Genomic DNA, 20,165 nt, shown 5'->3' on the forward strand with positions numbered 1-20,165 from the left:
CAGGAGGCCCGGGTTCAATCTCTGGTCAGGGAACTAGATCCTGCATGCATGCCACAACTAAGAGCCCGCATGCTGCAACTAAGACCCGGCGCAGGCAAAATAAATAAATAAATAAACATTAAAAACAAAACAAAACTGGTGTTACCTTTCTGGAAGTCCTCAGGAATACTGTTGAGGCAAATAGAGAAACACTGTAGAAAAATTAGGTCACCCTGACTGTTCCACAAACCAGCTGAGAGAAGCCTTATAAGCCTTCCCTTTAATACTAAGGAGGAAGAGGGGGAATCTCACAGGTCTTCTGGTTATTTTAGAAAAAGCAGGTCTGGATCTCTAGATCAGGGGCAAATACCAGCAGAGGTTTTGTTTGTGTATGTTTTTTTGTGTTTGTTTGTTTGTTCTTTCGAAGATTGCCTGAGCTATGTTTCTTATTTCTGTCTGCTCTACAGGCTGAGGTGCCTGTAGCCTACAGCAAAAAACAGAAACAAACCCAAAACACCCTGAAAACAAAAGTACCAAGTGCCTCTAAGGAGCAAGGAAGAAGAGAGCTGTGAAAACTGGCTTTCTCTCCACCATAGGCCTCAGAAGACTTAGTGGGCAGAGTAGATTTGAAGGAGAAAAGGGAATCAGGCAGAATCCAAGGTGGGTGGCTGGGGCCTGAGGAGAAACCCTCAGGAGCCTAATGGTTGGAAGACTTTATGGTTCCTTAGCACATAACAAAACAAAACAGCCTCCACCAATTTAAGACCGCTACTGAACAATCTGACTGCACTGGTAAAGAACATCTCATCTCTAAACTTAACTTCCAGTTTCCCCAAGAACTCACAGTTTTACGAAGTACCTGGTTTTCCTTCTGATGTTATTCAGTGATGTGAATCAAGTCACATCTGCCATTTCAATACGGTGCCTACCTTTCTTAAGAATCTTCTTCACTTTCACATAGTTCCCCTGTTTGACATACTCGTGAAGCTGTGCTTCCAAGGAGTCATTTCTTAACGAACCAAGTTGAACAGGACAGGGGACTGGAAGATGAACGGCCCGAGACATCCTGTTTCAAAAGAAAGCAACATGCTCTAACTGAATCAGAAATGCAAGGAAAAAAATGTCGATTCTTTCACATTTCTTTCACTTCTTGTCCATTTTCATTGATAATGAACAGCATTAGGGGACAATTACTGAAATTCTACAAGATTAGGGACTTCCCTGGTGGTCCAGTGGTTAAGACTCTGCGCTTCCACTGCCAGGGGCCCGGGTTTGATCCCTGGTCAGGGAACTAAGATCCCACATGCCGCGTGGCATGGCCAAAAAATGTAAAAATAAATTCTACAAGATTAAAGTTTATTCTCAATGTTACTGTTGAAATTGAAGAACTCAACATATTTATCATCAATTCCTTGAAGTGAAAAAGTGACGACTACCAAAAATTAAAATCAGAAATACATGTATTTGTTGCGTCATTAAGACAATTAGGAGAGTATTAACTTTGTGGGATTTTTTTGTTTTGTTTTTTGCGGCTTGCAGGATCTTAGTTCCCCGACCAGGGATTGAACCCACACCCTCGGGAGTGAAAGCACGGAGTCCTAACCATTGGACTGCCAGGGAATTCCCGGAGGGTATTAACTTTGAACGGCTAGTATACAAATGCAGTCATTTATGTAGGAAAGTAGATAGTATGTGTGTTGGGTTCCCCGTTCAGACTCTGAAGTTCTCGTCCTGGCTCTGTCACCTCCCTAACTGTGTGACCTTGGAGAAATTATATAACTGATGGGCCTCAATTTCCTCATCTGTAAATGGGGGTAATAATAACCAGAGAGCTGCTGAGACGTTAAATAAAATCTTAGAACTCTGTAAAGTGCTTAGAACTCTGCCTGGCACCAAGGAGCTCTCAGTAGCTGTTAGCTGCTACTGTGCACACAAGAACCATGCAAAGAAGTTTAAACTTTCCACAGGTGTAGCATCCACACCTGACCAGTGATTGTGGTATACCTACCATGTGTCTCACAGGTGACAGGTACTGTGTAAGTCACCTAAAATAGGATCACTGTCATCACAATGCTTGGTCTAGCAGGGCAGACAAGTGGCACCAGGCTGGTATTCCCCAGACAGTGGATAAGAGGAGGAAGCCCCATTTGCATGAATCAACAAGCGTGCATATCAGGGGCATAACTGAGTGCTCCATGGAGAGACACAGAGGGTGGGATATGAGGTAAAGTGAAACAAACACCAGAAAGGTTGACACATTCTGTGGGTCTTCCCCAGCCAAGAGGCTTTTAGGTTACTGAGAAGTAACTCCCTCTTAATTTAACTACTGATAAAATGTGGAAATGCTAATAACTTGAGTGTTTTAACTTTATTTTCTCTGTATTTGTTACTAGCCATGTCAGTGCCTATAGCATCCTAGTAATCACAACATTGTTAAGCAAAGCGACTCAGAAAATATTGTTTGGTTTAAGTATGAGCTGAAGCTTTTATAACTTTCCTTCCCCACCCCACCCCCCTTTCTGCCTCCCTACTATTTCCAGGCATTAAAAAGGAGTAGCATATTTCTATTTGATTTACATAGATAAAGTCTTTGAAGAGGTGATTAAGTTAAAATGAGGCTGTTAGAATGAGGCCATAATCCAATACAATTGGTGTCCTTATAAGAAGAAGGAGACACCCAGGGCACTTGCACAGAGGAACAACCATGTGAATAGGCAGCAAGAGAGTGGCCATCTGCAAACCAAGGAGAGAAGCTTCAGAAGAACCCGGCCCTATCGGCACCTTGATCTTGGACTTCTAGCCTCCAGAACCTTCAGAAAGTAAATTTCTGTAGTTTAATCCATCCAGTCTGTAGTATTCTGTTATGGCAGTCCTAGCAAACTAATACACTAATAATAGCTAGATATGGCATATGAATATGCATATAGTTTTATTTTAGTTTAGTAAAGGCACGGGTCGTTTTAATAATTATAAAGGAAAAAGTTTAATATTTTAAATAAATATTAAAAAAATAAAAAGTGCTTATCACCAATTGAAATAATCTACTAAAAAAAAAAGTGGAAAATATTCCTGAAAGGGGAGTCTACAGTTACTATCTCCACTTCATTAATCCATTCAGCTGGAATGGTGTGCTAGTGTGTTATTCTCCCCCATACCCCTGACAGTGGGCTGCTGGCCAAAGCCCCCAATATCTTATTCTTTTTAAAAAAATATTTATTTATTTGGCTGCGTCGGGTCTTAGTTGTGGTGTGAGGGTTATTCGTTGTTCCGTATGGGCTTAGTGGCCCCGCGGCATGTGGGATCTTAGTTCCCCAACCAGGGATCAAACCCACGTCCCCTGCATTGGAAGGAGGACTCTTAACCACTGGACGACCAGGGAAGTCCCCCAGTATCTTCTTACACCTGGACAAATCCAATGTGCATTTTCAGGCTCTGTCACACTGGAATGTTCGCCTGTATGTAACACTGCCTTTATTCCTTCTTTATTTTATTGTGGTAAAAATATACACAGCATTGGGCTTCCCTGGTGGCGCAGTGGTTGGGAGTGCGCCTGCCGATGCAGGGCACACGGGTTCGTGCCCCGGTCCGGGAAGATCCCACATGCTGCGGAGTGGCTGGGCCCGTGAGCCATGGCCGCTGAGCCTGCGCGTCCGGAGCCTGTGCTCCGCAACGGGAGAGACCACAACAGTGAGAGGCCCGCGTACGGCAATAAAAAAAAAATATATATATATATATATACATATACACACACACACACACACACACACACACATACATAGTATTTACCACTTTAAACAAATTTAAACTGTTCAGTGGCATGAATATATTCACACTGTCGTACTACAGTCACTACCATCCATCTCTCCATACCCCATTAGATACTAACTCTGCATTTTCTCCCTCTCCCCTCTCTCAGGCCCTGGCAACCACCAATTTACTTTCTGTGTCTATGAATTTGACTACACTTGGTGCTTCACGTAAGTGGAAACATTTATTTGTCCTTTTGTGACCCACGTATTTCACTATGTCCTCAAGATTCATCCATGTTGTAGCATATTTCAGAATATCCTTCCTTTTTTAAGGCTGAATAATTTCCCACTATGTATATACACCCCATTTTGTTTATCCATTAATCCATTGATGGACACGGGTTGATTCCACCTTTGGCTATTGTGAATAATGCTGCTATGAATATGAGTGTTCCAATATCTCTTTAAATCCCTGTTTTCAATTATTTAGGGTATATACCCAGAAGTAGAATTGTTGGATTAATTTTTTCAGGAATGGCCATACTGTTGAGAAATGGAATACTGCCTGCCATATCAGTAAACAAAGGATGTCACAGTCGTGATTGCAGCCGCCGCCGACGGTGAGCTAGTGAGCCCTGAGGGAACTCAGGAAAGAAAAGAATACCTGCCACCTAGCAGCCATCAGACTGCAGTCACTCCGTAGGGTGAACCCTGAGGAAACTCAGGATATGAAAACACAGGATACTGGCCCCAGATAGCTGAGGGGCACATCAGAGGAATGATTTCGGTGAACCCAGACTCTTGCATCTTCCCATACACAGAAAAGCGCTAAATTCCTTACCTTAAGATATCTGGTTTTCTTTAATTAACAACAATCTTCTAACGTTCAGACTATCTACGCTCTGTTGCAAAACTCATATATCCTGGCTGGCCCCCTCACTTCCTCGGAGCAGTTCTCTCAGGGTTACTTGAGATGCTGCCTCCCAAGCTTTAAGTCCTAAAAATCCTCGCCAAATAAAACAAACTCTCAAGTTCTGGGTAGGTTGTGAATAATTTTTTAGTCGACACTGTTTGCTATAGTGGCTGGACCATTTACATTATCACCAGCACTGAAAAAGTGTCCCAATTTTTCCAGATTTTCACCAATACTTGTTTTATTATTTAGTAATAGTCATTTTTATGTTTTTCAACCTTTTAAAACTTTTTATTTAATTGCATTTACACCAACACATGATGACTACATTTTGACATAAAATGTTTAAACTAATACAGGTAAGTTTAAAACCGCAGACCCGCTTCAGTTTCATACGTTTTCTACTTTTTTTCCCTAAAGCTGGAGAACAGGCACGTTCCTGAGAATCTGGCCTTCGACTGGACTAATCATTTACATGCTAACAACCACTCCCTGAATGTTTTTAGTCTTACTCCCTTTTCTTCTTCAATCATCCCACTCTTTAAAAATGCCGTCTGTAGAGTACATAGTGAGGTAACTTCACTCTAAATTCCCCCTACACATTTCACTGTCGTAAATTTGGTCGTTTTCCCCTCGATGGACGCCAGCATTCTGCAAGAACGATAAACGCTGAATTAACAAACATCATCGCACAACTGCGAATCAAAAACAAAATTTTAAAGTTCTTGGTTCTACAACATCCATACAATTCTTAGCTCTCACAATTGTCCCAAAAACTCAGAATATTTTTTAGAGAAGTTTCCCTCTGAAAACACCAAAACCATTGAAACCACCCCAAAACCGCATTCTAACAAAACAAAAACATAAACGCAGTTATCACACTCTACTGAGATAATTAAAATCACCGAAATTTCTATTTTTAAACTAAGTTTATCAGGGGAAAGCGCGAACGCAGTCCCCCACTACCACAAATTATGCAGTCGAGTTTCCCACATTTGGGGAAATCGCAGGGGTCAGCACATCCGGAGTGCAATGGATAAGCCTCGCCCTGGGAAAACCACCTTCGTGATCATGGTATCTCCCCTGCCAGGTAAGTATGAGTTGCTTCAGCTGCCTGGCACCTCACCCTCAGATACGAAACATTTGACACTTACGGTCACTCACTTCACGCAAGCTCTAGACCCTCACTTACGAATAAAAACTTCTCCAAACTATAAAAACCCTGACAAAAACATTTCGTATACCGGAAAACTTGCAAAATAATAATAAATGTATGTACAATGTGAGCAAGACCAGCAGACACTGCGCTCATTTACATACTCCAAGCACTTTTAATGACGTCATTCTTCTGCGCGGGACAAACCTATCCCGGGTTTTGTTGATGTGGTAGGCTAAATAATGAAAAACCCTCCGTCCGCCCTGTCTATATCCTAGTCTTCGCAACCTGCAAATATTACTTCCTTTTGTGTCACAACAGATTTTACAGATGTAATTAAAGCTTTGAAATTAGGTGGGGCAACAGCATAGCGAATTACCTAGAGACCACCAATGTAATCAGAAACCCTTACACAGAAGACACAGATATCAACAAAGGTGCTAAGCAGCGGGCTTTCAAAGACAACAGAAAAAACCGCAAACGGACTTGCCGGCAAAAAACAAGGGAATCACCTCTAAAGTAAAAGAACTTCGACTGTTTTAAGTCCCTCAAGCTGACAGTAACTCACTGCAAACGCAACGCGACGAACTCCCTCATCAAACAAAGAAACGTAAGTTTAAAAATACCTTAAAAAAGAAATAAAAACAACTGAGGTACGGTTAAGCCCAAAAAACAAAAAATATTAAAATTTATTATTAGGGCAAACCTAGTCTAAAAAAAAAACTAAAAGCAACAATAAAAACCGCTGACTCACTAACGACATAACGAAAGACAAATACTTTCTTTCAACATTTCATATCAGGGGAGAGCGCGAACGCAGTCCCCCACTACCACAAATTATGCAGTCGAGTTTCCCACATTTGGGGAAATCGCAGGGGTCAGCACATCCGGAGTGCAATGGATAAGCCTCGCCCTGGGAAAACCACCTTCGTGATCATGGTATCTCCCCTGCCAGGTAAGTATGAATTGTAGTCACTCCCTGGCACCTCACCCTCGAACTCAGCACACAATACACTTATGGTCAATTATATTCCAAGTTCTTTAGGCCTTTGGTTGGAAACTGCAGGATTATTCATATGACACTGACCAGGATACATCCTTTTAACGTTCAGCGGAAATTCTGCCCAGCGAAGAACGAAATCGAACCAGTAGGCGACGCGCCCCTCATCTACATATCCCCGCCTCTTGTCACTCAACGTCACTCCTTTTGGAGAAGCGGTCAGTTCGCTCTAGCTATGCCTCGTGCCGACCCCAAAGACGATCATCGACAAGTGTAGCTGAAAAGATTGTTCAATTCCTTGTCTTGGCAGGCATACGCAAAAATTACGGCGTAGATTTGTCACACGTCCTAGTACTGCGCCGCAGGGGCGGGCAGGGCAGTTGCGGGCGGCCGGGGGCGCGCGGCCCTCAGAGGAAGAGGGCCGCACTGTCGGTTCTGCGAGCCTGACTCGCTGCTCCACTATGGGACTAGGTCATACCCTCAAGTCTCTCTCAACCTCCATTTCCCAAAAGTGTAAAGTGGGAATACTACTGCCTGCCTACTTCAGAAGATTTCTGTGGGAGCTGAACAGGAGAACGCGGGTCAAACGCAGCCTCGAGCCCCTCACCCGACCCAGGCCATTCCGCTCCTGGACAGGTGTCCGTGCGGTTGGGGACGCAAATCCGACTTCAGCAAGATTCAAACCTCTGCATGCTCGGCGCAAAGATAAGCAGCACCTGGCCTGGATTTGGTAACAAAGCGAGCGCTCCTCTGTTCTTTTTGGACAGCGAAAATACATGACACACTGTTTTCCTTTCTGCCCTTGCTGGCTAGGCTCTCTGGGCAAAACAACTCTGCATCGACTAGGGCGTCAAGGACTTGGTGGTGTGCGGGAGGCAAAACTTTACCTCTCCTCTGTTAGGGTCTCCGGCCCAGCCTGAAAATTACACTGGCATAGACGGTTTACCAGGATAAAAGCATACATATTTATTTAACAGAAGTGTACAGGAGCCCTCATAAGGAAACGAAGGCCCAAAGAAGTGGAAATCTGAATGTTTTTATATTAAGTTGAACAACGAGTGACAACTGTGGAAAAGTAACTAACATATATGGGGAGGCTAAAGGAAGATAATTATTTTAACAAGACCTGTTTGTACAGAAATCTCAGCTTTGTCCCCCTTCTCTGCAATGTTTCTTTCCCCTGGGTTAGGGAAAACATCTTTCAGTTGGGAGTTTTACCTCCTGCTTCTAGGAAGACAAAAGGAGGTCAGACCACTCTTCTTACATACTTGCTATTTTTCAGTGCTTTTAGCTCAAAATAATCCTTATGCTAAAGTGACACATTTTGGGGTGGCATATTTTTGCAACCCTTTGGTAGTTATTTCCCTTAGTCCATATGATTTTTTAAGTGCTTTGTTTTGCATTTTGGATGGTATTTTTAATTATTAAAATAGCGATGAAATTTTCCTTGCAGGTAATTAGGAAAAGACAGAAAAGTGTTTTTTAAATATTAAAATTAACCACATTCCCACTACGAAATTACCACTGTTAACACTTTGATATTATATATGGTAACTCCAATTCTCTACGCATATATATTTTTAATACAATTATACTACACACGATGTTTTGTAACATTTTACATTCATGTTGTTATATGTTGTCATAGATAATTTATATCAATGTTCTATCGCTTCTAGTTTATTGCCATATATATATATAAAACAATGAACAGCCTTGTAGATATATCTTTGTGAATAATTAATGATGATTTCTTAGGGTAATTTCTAGTAGTTTTCTCTGTTATTTTAATATTTTAGTCATCTTAAGAAATACCTTAAATTATTTGAGGGAGGAGAGGTGACATATGATATTTTTAAACTCTAAAAACTACTTTTCCCTGCTTCCTTTCATCTTTCAAAGTCCAGATCTCTTTCTAATTTCAGGGTTCATAGTTAATTATAAAAAGAACTTCAAGTTTGTTAAGAAGGAGAGGAAAGCCTAAATTGCAGTAACACTGCATGCAAAAAAGGCAGCATATGAAATAGAATATATACTACGATTAAAACTGTTTCTAAAAAGGCAAAATTTAAGACACTTAAAGTAAATACATCAAAATGCAAAGTAACATAATCATATCAGTGTCAATACAGAAGAATGGACTAATGTATTTTCCCCTACATATTCTGTAACATGACTATATTACTTATAATGAAAAAATAATTTAACACTAATTATATACATCTACTGCCCAAAATATGTTCATACATTTTGACCCAGAAATGTCATTTAATTTAACTATAGAAAGTAATTCTAGAGAAAAACTATGCCCTATGCATAGGGTGTTCATTATAGAATTACAAAAAAATCAAAATCACCCAAAAACCCTAGAATCAAAGCAAGAGAGAAAGGGAGTATTAAGCAAACAATAATAATATAATAACGATTAACAATGTGAAAGACATTTTTATTATTTAAGGTTAAGAGGGAAAAAGGTTATGAAACGGTATGTATACCATGACTGGAATTTTGTAAAAATGTATATCCTTAAGGAAAATTACTGGAAGGAAATGCACTGAAATGATATCAGTATTACTGGTTGTGAGATACAGGTTACAGACTTTCAATGATATTGTTAGACTGTTTGTTTTTTTTTTCATAAAGAGAAGACCAAGTCCTGGTGGAACCATTACAAGAAATAGCTGGCACAGTATTTAGTTTTGAACACAGGCTTTAGCGTCAGATAGACTTAGATTCAAATTGTGATTTTTATCATATTTTAGGTATCTGTGCTTGATTTTGTCCTCTAGGAACAATGATAATTATTAGTAATAATTATGGTGAATATATATGTGTATATATATATACATACACATACACATACATACATACATATATTTATACACAGAATAAAACAACTCAGTGACCAACTAACTCAAAGTCCCCAAATAAGCCAAGGTGGAGAGGCACAGACCCTCCCTCAGCACAGTAGGTATTTGGAGAGTTCCCACCTACCTGGGGAGTGGTGGCACCAGCACACTTACCAACCTCTCTCAGATCGTGGCTTCCCCTGCCAACTAAGATTTCTGTCCCAACAGACATGGCCCTCACTCTGTGAGTCTCACCTCATCTCTGAATTTCCACCCATCTCTTAGCTTCGTCCGAGTCAAGGAAAGGCTGATGTTCAGAAATATCATGAGCGTGGCAGTAATTTTTAAAAGCTGCCTTTTGTTATATAAGTTTACAGAGCAGGTTCAACTGTCAAGAAGTCCATGGTGCCAACACACTGAATCTAAATGTCTACTACCAGGAAAGCTTGAGCAATTCTACACTCTACACAGACACCCTGCATTTCAGGGAGCTGAACCCATTCACTTCTGATGCACACTGGCCCCGGTTTTGCATTTCCATCCACAGGGCTCTGCAATATAAACCACAGTCACTCTACTTAGACATTTACTAGATACTCTCATCCACAAAGTGTGATCCAGCCCATCTCCGTTATATGATATAATTTCATTATTGAACTACCTTTCTAATTTCATTCTAGGCAGTTGGTTTGCTGTTTCCATGGTATCCCTGAATGCCACAGCACTGAGTCCTCTAGGACTATCTGTGTCCCCCACAGATATGATTTCACAGATATTCTAAAGCTCTTTTTGCTATGCTGAGGGAACTATTTCTTTCTTTTTAAAATTTTTATTGGCGTGCAGTTGATTTACAATGTTGTGTTAGTTTCAGGTGTACAGCAAAGTGAATCAGTTATACATATACATATATCCACTCTTTTTTAGATTCTTTTTCCATATAGGCCATTAGTGAGTATTGAGTAGAGTTCCCTGTGCTATACAGTCAGTCCATATGGGAACTATATTTCTGATAACGACATTGCCTACTCCAGTATTTTCAACATTCACAAATTGTCCTTGAGTTTCTGTGAGTGCTACTAATGATGGAAAAAACAAAAACAAAAACCTGTTCTCAAGTTGTTACTCGTGTAAGTAGTAACTTACAGCCACTTAAACTTAAGGTGCCAGCAACTAGCCTAGGCACGGGCAATACTAACAGTAATAATGCAGAGAGAGATTCTGCCTGTAATAAATAAGATCACAACCTGTAGGGGAAACAGACCTGCCAGAATTATAGGAGAAGAGTAATGAGCACTAATAAAAGGGTTAAGGACCACATCATGACTCTGAAGGATCCTACACACTTTTGCCTTTGTGGACCCTTCCTCCTTGAAATACGTGTAAAAAGATGACATTATTATATACAACATTTTCTTCCACCTAAAAATTCATCTTTTTTTCTTCTGATTTTAAAAGAAGTGCTTTATGCAGCACTGTGCCTACAGTACCTAGTAATGTTTAAGTCCTTTCTGGGTTCAGTGGTGGTTTGGGTGGATCCCAGGCAGCTTCGCAGACAGAGAGCTGAATGTCGAAGTATGCATTTTCAAGATTGATGAGGGGGACTTCCCTGGTGGCACAGTGGTTAAGAAACCGCCTGCCAATGCAGGGCACACGGGTTCGAGCCCTGGTCCGGGAAGATCCCACACACCGCTAGGCCCGTGTGCCACAACTACTGAGCCTGCACGCCACAATTACTGAAGCCCGCGTGTGTACAGCCCGTGCTCTGCAACAAGAGAAGCCACCGCAATGAGAAGCCCGCGCACCGCAATGAAGATAGCCCCTGCTCACCACAACCAGAGAAAGCCTGTGCGCAGCAACGAAGATGCAACACAGCCAATAAATAAATAAATAAATAAATAAAAACAGTGAATTGATTTAAAAAATATATATATATTGATGAGGGAAGACAGGGCATTCCAGGAAGAAGGAGCATGTTATAGAAGTAACGCAGCCAGACCTCCTGGAGACTTTTTCAAAATAAGGGAGAAACGATGTCCAATAGAATATAATGTGAACAACATGTAATTTTAAGCTTTGGTAGCCATATATAAAAGGGTAAAAGAAACCACCTGAAAATAGTTTTAATAACCTGCTTTACTTATTCCAATATATCCAAAATGGTTATCACTGCAAAATTTAGCCAGCCTAAAAAAAATTGAGATATAGTAACACTCCTTTTTTACATAACTAAAAATGTTCAAAACCCTTTAGGTAAACCTGCCCTTATGGCAGGTCAACTCAGATCCTAAACGTCAGATGGCTGAAGTTAAACACAATCCTACCAGGAAAAACCCTATACCTGGCAAAAGAATGTTTCATGGTGGCTTAGCATTTAAGATCTTTATATCACTCTGTCTCTGTATCATATTCACCACCACCCACTACGTCATGTGATAAATCCTTCAGTATTAGATTAAAATGAGCTACTAGACCCTTAGAAAAGAGTCTTGAATGACATGTCTTTAAGATACAAAGAGAACAGGGAAAAGCATGAATGCAGTCCCCCACTACCACAAATTATGCAGTCGAGTTTCCCACATTTGGGGAAATCACAGGGGTCAGCACATCCGGAGTGCAATTGAGGCAGGAGATAGATGGGCTCCCGGCTAGACATTTACAACTGGCCTCCTGTTCACACTTCCTGAACAAGTGGGTGAGAAGAAGATGGGCTCCAGGCCAGACACTCATTACCAGCACCCCCGTTTACACTTCCTGAAGCAAGAGCCAAACGGGCTCTATGACTACATATTTATGACCTGACTCCTGTCTGTATTTCTAGATCTGCACTTCGATATAAAAACCAGCAACAGAAATAAGGTAAATAACAGGACATTGGACATTTTTATGGAAGGGACAGAGTGGAACTAAACCCTATTGAAAGATCAAGAGGTCATACATTTCCCATCCTTAGGGCAAGGAAAACATTGCACATGTGCAGAAAGGCTCCTTGGGGGTCAAAAAGAGGGGGCACCACCGCATAATTATGTGATGCTAAGGCTGTCCCATAGGCCTCTGGGCTGGAATCCATCTTGGAAAAAAGTTCAGCACGGCGTGTTGGGGCGGCTCCGAGGGCAGGTCAGGTGTGGAAAAAGAAACCAGATGATTGGCCAAAGGTAAACAAAGACCCGGAAGACCTGCCCTATATAAATGACCTAACCGCCTCTTTACTGCACTCCTCATTAGGGAGGATGCCCACATCCTTTCTTTCTGGGTGTGCATCTCTGCCCTGCTTCTGTCTTAACTAAACAGTTTCTCTGTGTGCTCTCCCAGTTTTTGCCTCCGTGAGAAATGCATTTTTCACTGGGGGCAAGGGCCAGGGGGTGCAGTGGCTAAGATTCCTGGTTTTCATCCAGGCTACCCAGGTTCAACGCCTGGGCAGGGAATCAAGATCTCGCTTCAGGCCACCACTCACTGCTGCCTCTCCAAGATCACAACGGATAAGCCTCGCCCTGGATAAACCACCTACGTGATCCTGGTATCTCCCCTGCCAGGTCGGTAAGAACCGAGGTTGACCCCAGCACTACCCGCGGCTGCGCACACCACCATAAGGCCTGGGTCACTCCTGAAAGGACTCCAATTGGCCTTTATCTTAGCGATCCAAATAAACAGATTTTCGAACTATCTTAGTACTGGTAATAGATAATCAAGCACGTCTTTCCAGGAAACGCGGTTCCAAATGCCCTGTGTCTTTCATGGACCTACTCCACCTCCCGCCTTAGGTCCCGCGCAGCCCGGCAGGTCCGAGCCGGCAGCCGCGCCTCCTGTGGGCTGCTTCGGGAGGCCGCTTCCTCCAGCAACCAGCCCGACCAGGATACTTTCCTGACACAAACCCACCCCTCTCCCAACGCTGGCGTAACTGAAGGTCTCCGGATCTCCTTGTGTGGAGTCCCCTGGAGCAAACGGACGCGACAGAGCTTTTTAGTCGCCAGCCGACCTCAGCCGGCGTCCTTGCCTGGATCGCAACGCTCCATACCAGCCCCGCACCATTTCCTCCCGTTCCAAGAGCGGGAGGAGCAGAGCATGAAATCGAGAATATCCTGGCTACGTGCTAGCGGTTGGACTCCAATTCAGTGCTCACACTGCACGATTCGAGATAAGCTTCTAGCCTCTGAATCGGCTCCTCAGTTTGTACAGAATGAGGAGGAACCATCCAGTCAGATCTCCCACTCAGCTCAGCGCCCCGCCCCCGCCCAGGCTTTGTCTCCTGCCCCTGCTCCTGCCCTGTTAACACGCACCCACCCCACCTTCTGAGAATGGACAGTGTCCTCAGCGAACAGACGGGGTCCATTCCTACCTTTCCCTCTGGAGTTTTTCTTTCTCCTGATCTCTGTGAGTTTCTCTTTTTCGCTAAGAGATATATGTGAAAAACCTGTTTTGTTGCTGTTCTATTCTCCCAGCATTTTATGTTTTGAACCAGGATTAAGTTTCTGTTAGCCTCCTGTCTACTTATTGCCAGAGAGGGCCGTCTGACCTCTCAGTTCACTAGACTCTTCACTCAAGATCCCATTTGACTCACTAGCCCCTCATCCACCTCATCCCCGCCCCCCGCCCACCATGCTGCAGCACAGCACACTTGCTCCACCTGGTCCTAGATCCAGGACTCATCTCCTCTACACCCATTCTCCCCAGCACTGCTGGAGGAAGTTGTGATTCTCCCACTCCAGATTCATGCAAACTGCACCCACATCTTCACTGCTACTTGGCTTTCCTTTTATACATATCTTTTAAATTCCCTCAACCCTGATGTTTCAAACCTCTACCTAAACCAGTGGTTCTCAGTGACCATGCCACTACTCCCAAGGGGTAGTTTTGAAAATCTGTGGGGACATTTTTGTTTCCTTGTGTTGCCATGCCAAGCACTTACATATTAAAATATTTTACTATAACATTTTATTTTTATTTCTCCTTTATATTACAGTTAGGACATTTATATCATTTGTGGGGGAAGTATATGTAGTTATATTTTCTAGGAACATCTTGAACATTCGTATTTTCTACGAACATACCATGAATAATAAAGGAAACATTACTACTCGCCAAAGGGGACCCTAGGTTTGACAGAATTGAGAACCACAACTGTAATCCAATCACACCCATATATCCTCTTTGTAGGAGGGAGAATAATTTAGCTTCTCTTTTATTTCAAAAGTACAAATGAATGCTCTTTCCCATCATCTACTGAATCAATGTCTGGGTATGAGACCTGGGTGTGTGCACGTTTAACATGCTTTCCAGGTAATTCTTACACTGAAGTTTGAGAGCCACTGGGCCCAGCCTCTCTGTTGTGTCAGAGAAAGAGACATCACCTTTCTTCTTAAGCCTCTCATTCCACATATGCTCCCAATCCCATCCTCTCTGATCTCAGCCCTTTCCATTGCCCTGGGTTTAGCACCTCTCCTTTCAAACATACAAAGGTGTCCCTTTATCCAGAAAAGGACAGACCCCCTACAGTACTATCCTCTTGCTTTCCATAGTCCCCCTACAGTACTATTCTCTTGCTCTCCTTTCTTGGATCTTAGGAGTTAATTCATTGGTTTAACATCACATTTATGGAATAGCTCCTACATGTCAAGACACTATTCTGTGGCTTTACAGATGTTATCTCATTCAATTCTCAACAATTCCTTTTTAGGTTGTGCAGACAAAAGAAGAGCAAAGAGTGTTTTGCTCAACATCGAATTCTGCAAAGATTAACCTGCTGCAGTCACTGACCAACAGTGCACTCTGTGCTTCAGACAGAAGAGATTAAGGCGATAAAAGGATGAAGCACTCTGTGCTCCAGTCTGAGGAAATTAAGACAATAAGAGGATGCTCTGTGCTTTGGACAAACAGGCTCTTAGATAGTTAGATGTATCTCAGGAAGAATTTTAATGAACCCAGCTTCTTGCATCTTCCCATACAGGGAAAAGAACTAAAATCATTAACTTGTGATGTATGTTCTTTGTGACTAGCAGTAATCTTTTAGCAAGTTACATACCTGACTGCATGTATTCCCCACCAAAAAAATCATATATAAACTAGCCTCTCCCTCACCTCTTCAGAGCAGTTTCTCAGAGCTACTGAGAGGCTATCTCCTGGGCTATAGTCCTCAGTAAGACCCTGAAGCAAACTTAACTCACAATGTTTACATTGTGCATTTTTCTTTCTATTGGCAGTTGTCACTATTACTATTATTCCCCATTTCAGAGATGAAGAAAATGAGGTACAAGACAGTTAGCTAATTTACCTAAAACCACCCAGTTAGACAGTAGCAGAACTAGTGAGAGTCCATGTTCTTAACCTCTACACTCAGTGGCTTATAGACTGATACACAGTTGACCATTGATCAACACAGGTTTGAACTGCATGGATTCACTTATATGTGGATTTTTTCCATAAATAAGTACTACAGGATCCAAGGGTGCAGATACAGAGGAACTGCAGATACAGAGGGCCACCTATAAATTACACACAGATTTTTGACTGCATGGAGGGTTGGTGCCCCTAACCCCCGCATTTTTCAAGGGTCAAAGCCTCATTATAGTCAGAGTCTACTAACCTGTGGAGAAAACATCAGGTTAGAAAGACTGGGAGAATTAATCTCCCGAGAGCAAAGCTGGAAAATCCTCCGAAACAATTAAAGTCCCTTTGGCATCAGGGAACCTAAGAGAGCAAAGGATTAGGACCCTCTCAGCGTCATGTGGTCAAAGAAATAGCGGAAGGTGTTCTCAAGCCCTGGAACTATGGGGAGTTTCCGAGATGTACTGATTGTTTAATTTGTAGACTGATTTCTTCTTCAGCTTCAAACTGAGCAACTTGGTCTTCTCCACTCCATTCACTGAAAGTTACTAATGTGGCCAACACATATTATACTTGTTTTCTTGCCATTTCCCCCTACTGCATCAAAAGCAGAAAATGACTGCATTTTTTCAAAGCTCACTAATGACTACTGACTATGAAAGTGCTCACCTCTGCTCTCTCTCCAGCTTTTTTCAGGGGGGTTCCTTTTCCTCTCTTGTTCTCTAATTGAGGCAATTCTGCAAAGCCCAGTCCTTGACTGCTGTATTTTTCAGCTTGCATGCTCTTTCCTCAAAAATTGATCCCACCTTCCTGATGCCAAATATGATGTGAATTCAACTATTCAACTAGGCCCGTTCTATAGCTTGCTTCCAAATCTTCATCTCATACCTTTATGTCTCAACCCCAGCAGAAATTTATAAATAATACTCATATCCTGGGCTGCTGATTAACTGAATGGCCTGTCATCTCTCCAATATAAACAGCCAGTAGTAGACTCCAGACAAATGTGAGTTACTGGTAACTAAATACTGCTGGGAGTGGGAGTGGCAGAGCATCTTCTGGACTAGACTTTCGGTAGACCACAACAAAAAGAGAGCCTCTGCTGCCACAAACTATAATTGGAAGAGTCAGGGGGTGAGCTGCAAACTGGGAAACCAATTCTGTGATCTCTTCACAGCCACAGCTGCATGATCTGGGCTTTTACTACGTAACCTCCTCAGTAATCACCATACCTTGCCTATACTTTCCCCTCCATCCCCATTTACTCCTCACTTCCCAAAATACCTGTTGTTGGATTTACTTCTCCTTCAAGTAGCACAACCCCTTTAATATAGTAGCACATTTGATTTTTAAAGTAGAGACGTCATCCTAAAAGTAAAGGCTTTTAACTCACACAGCCTTTCATTTACATAATTACATCACAAGCTCCCAGCTGACACATAGTTCCCCCCAACCTCAAATTTAAAAGATAGGAAAACAAAAAAGCCAAACAAAAAAACATGTTTTGGGAAAGAAGTTCTGATTTTAAAAGTAACCAACCATTCAGCCTTTGGGAAAACTGAAGAGTACAAAGGAAAAAAATCACGGCAAATTCTACGTTGTATGGTGTTAAGTCTACCCGCCAGCTCCCCGCCGTGGTTTGTTCGTTTATTGCCATTCCCCGCCCCCGCCCCCGCCCCGCTTTTTTTTTCGGTACGCGGGCCTCTCACTGTTGTTGCCTCTCCCGTTGCGGAGCACAGGCTCAGCGGCCATGGCTCACGAGCCCAGCCGCTCCGCGGCATGTGGGATCTTCCCAGACGGGGACGCGAAGCCGTGTCCCCTGCATCGGCAGGCGGACTCTCAACCACTGTGCCACCAGGGAAGCCCAGAGTATTTGTCTTTATCTGACTTACTTCACTAACCATAATATGCTCTAGGTCGAGACTTCCCTGGCAGTCCAGGGGTTATTTTTGTTGTTGTTGTTGTTATTAATATTTATCTATTTATTTATTTGGCTGCATCAGGTCTTAGTTGCGGCACTCGGGATCTTCGTTGTGGCATATGGGATGGATCTTTCATTGCAGTGTGCCGGCTCAGTTGCTCTGCAGCATGTGGCATCTTAGTTCCCTGACCAGGGATCGAACCCACATCCCCTGCATTGGAAGGCGGATTTTTAACCACTGGACCACCAGGGAAGTTCTGGTCCAGTGGTTAAGACTTCGCCTTCTAATGCAGGGGATGCGGGTTTGACCCCTAGTCAGGGAGCTAAGATCCCACATGCCTTGTGGCCAAAAAACCAAAACATAAAACAGAAGCAATATTGTAACAAATTCAATAAAGACTTTAAAAATGGTCCCATCAAAAAATTTTTAAAAAGATTATAAACTTTAAAAAAATGCTCTAGGTCTATCCATGTTGTTGCAAATGGCAGAAATGCATTCTTTTTTATGGCTGGTTAATATTCCATTGTGTGTGTATATCTATATCTATATATCAATATATCTATATATCTCCTTTATCCATTCATCTGCTGATGGACACTTAGGTTGCTTCTATATATTAGCTATTGTATTAAACAATGCTGTTATGAACAACGGGGTGCATGTCATCTTTTTGAATTAGTGCTTTCATTTTTTTCGGATATATACTCAGGAGTGGAATTGCTGGATCATGTGGTAGTTCCATTTTTAATTTTTTTAGGACCCTTCATACTGTTTTCCACAGTGGTTGCACCAATTTACATTCCCACCAACAGTGTACAAGGATTCCCTTTTCTCCACATCCTCACCAACATTTGTTATTTGTGGTCTTTTTGATGATAGCCATTCCGACAGGTATGAAAATCGTGGTTTTGATCTGCATTTCTCTGATGATTAGCAGTGTTGAGTATATTTTCACATGCCTGTTGGCCATCTGTATATCTTCTTTGGAAGAATATCTATTCATGTCTTCTGCCCATTTTTAAATTGGGGTTTTTTTTGATATTGAGTTGTATGAGCTGTTTGTATATTTTGGATATTAACCTCTTATCGGTCATACCATTTGTAAATATTTTCTCCCATTTATTAGGTTGTCTTTTTGTTTTGTCGATGGTTTCCTTTGCTGTGCAAAAGTTTGTAAGCTTAGTTAGGTCCCATTTGCTTATTTTTGCTTTTGTTTCTTTTGCCTTAAGAGACATCTTAAAAAATATCAGTACGATTTTTTTTTTTAAAGCATTTATTTATTTATTTTTATTTGGTTGCGCCGGGTCTTAGTTGCAGCTCACGGGCTCCTTAGTTGTGGCATGCGAACTCTTAGTTGCGGCATGCATGTGGGATCTAGTTCCCTGACCAGGAATTGAACCCGGGCCCCCCACATTGGGAGCACAGAGTCTTAACCACTGTGCCACCAGGGAAGTCCCTCACTTATGATACATGCCAAAGAGTGTTCTGCTTTGTTCTTTTGTAGGAGCTTTATGGTTTCAGGTCTGAAATGACAGTTTTGAATGGATCAGCCTTAGGTTCTGAAATGGTTGTTTTTAAAAGGGGGGATTAAAAAAGCACACAGATTTTGTTTCCATACTCTAGCAAAGTTAAACATCTATTCCCAGTAGTACAAGAGACTCCACCACAACTCAGAGAAAAAGTCTCTACAGACTGCAGCCTCTCTATTTTGTGCGTGTGTGAGAAGTTTTTTACAACAGGCCATGAGCCAACACCTGCCTCAATCACTGGAGCCTAAAGTCACTTCTTTATCACTGCTTATCCATGGAGCTAAGGGGATTGATTATAAACAGGGTGAAAAGAAGCCACCAGAACGACTAAGACAGCAGTATAACCCTGGTAAAATCATTCTGGAGTTGTACCAGAGATTGGCCTGGTTTCTGTCAGTCAGTTTTAGGACAGAATAACACCCGTGTGTGACCCTGAGCACAGTCTAGACTGTGCCTATATTACTGCCTCACTTTTTCTCTGCCTGGCATTCAGAGCTACTTCACCTACTAGACTGCAGGCCTCTAGAGCAGGGTTTTTCTTTTTTTTCTTTTTTTTCAGTAGTAATGATTTTGTATATTTCATTCTATCTTTTTATTATTTTTTTAAACATCTTTATTGGTATAATGCAGGGCTTTTCTTGTTTGTTTCTTTTAAAATAGTTGGAATATGGGAATTCCCTGGCAGTCCAGTGGTTAAGACTCCGTGCTTCCACTGCAGGGGCCTGGGTTCGATCCCTGGTTGGGGAACTA

At 42.1% G+C, this 20,165-nt stretch overlaps 2 non-coding genes and 1 pseudogene across 2 annotated transcripts; all 3 read right to left on the minus strand.

Moving 5' to 3' along the window:
- Positions 1 to 5,575: 5,575 nt before the first annotated feature.
- LOC113609795 (U1 spliceosomal RNA) lies at positions 5,576 to 5,739 on the minus strand. The gene has a single exon (XR_003428794.1). It is a non-coding gene; the product is annotated as a U1 spliceosomal RNA (small nuclear RNA).
- Positions 5,740 to 6,596: 857 nt separating this feature from the next.
- LOC113609806 (U1 spliceosomal RNA) lies at positions 6,597 to 6,760 on the minus strand. The gene has a single exon (XR_003428804.1). It is a non-coding gene; the product is annotated as a U1 spliceosomal RNA (small nuclear RNA).
- Positions 6,761 to 12,164: 5,404 nt separating this feature from the next.
- Positions 12,165 to 12,303, minus strand: LOC113609808 (uncharacterized; annotated as a pseudogene).
- Positions 12,304 to 20,165: the final 7,862 nt, after the last annotated feature.

The sequence above is a fragment of the Aethalodelphis obliquidens genome, unplaced genomic scaffold (assembly GCF_003676395.1).
Source record: "Aethalodelphis obliquidens isolate GAN/ISIS:26980383/991018 unplaced genomic scaffold, ASM367639v1 scaffold58, whole genome shotgun sequence".
Taxonomy (NCBI): domain Eukaryota; kingdom Metazoa; phylum Chordata; class Mammalia; order Artiodactyla; family Delphinidae; genus Aethalodelphis; species Aethalodelphis obliquidens.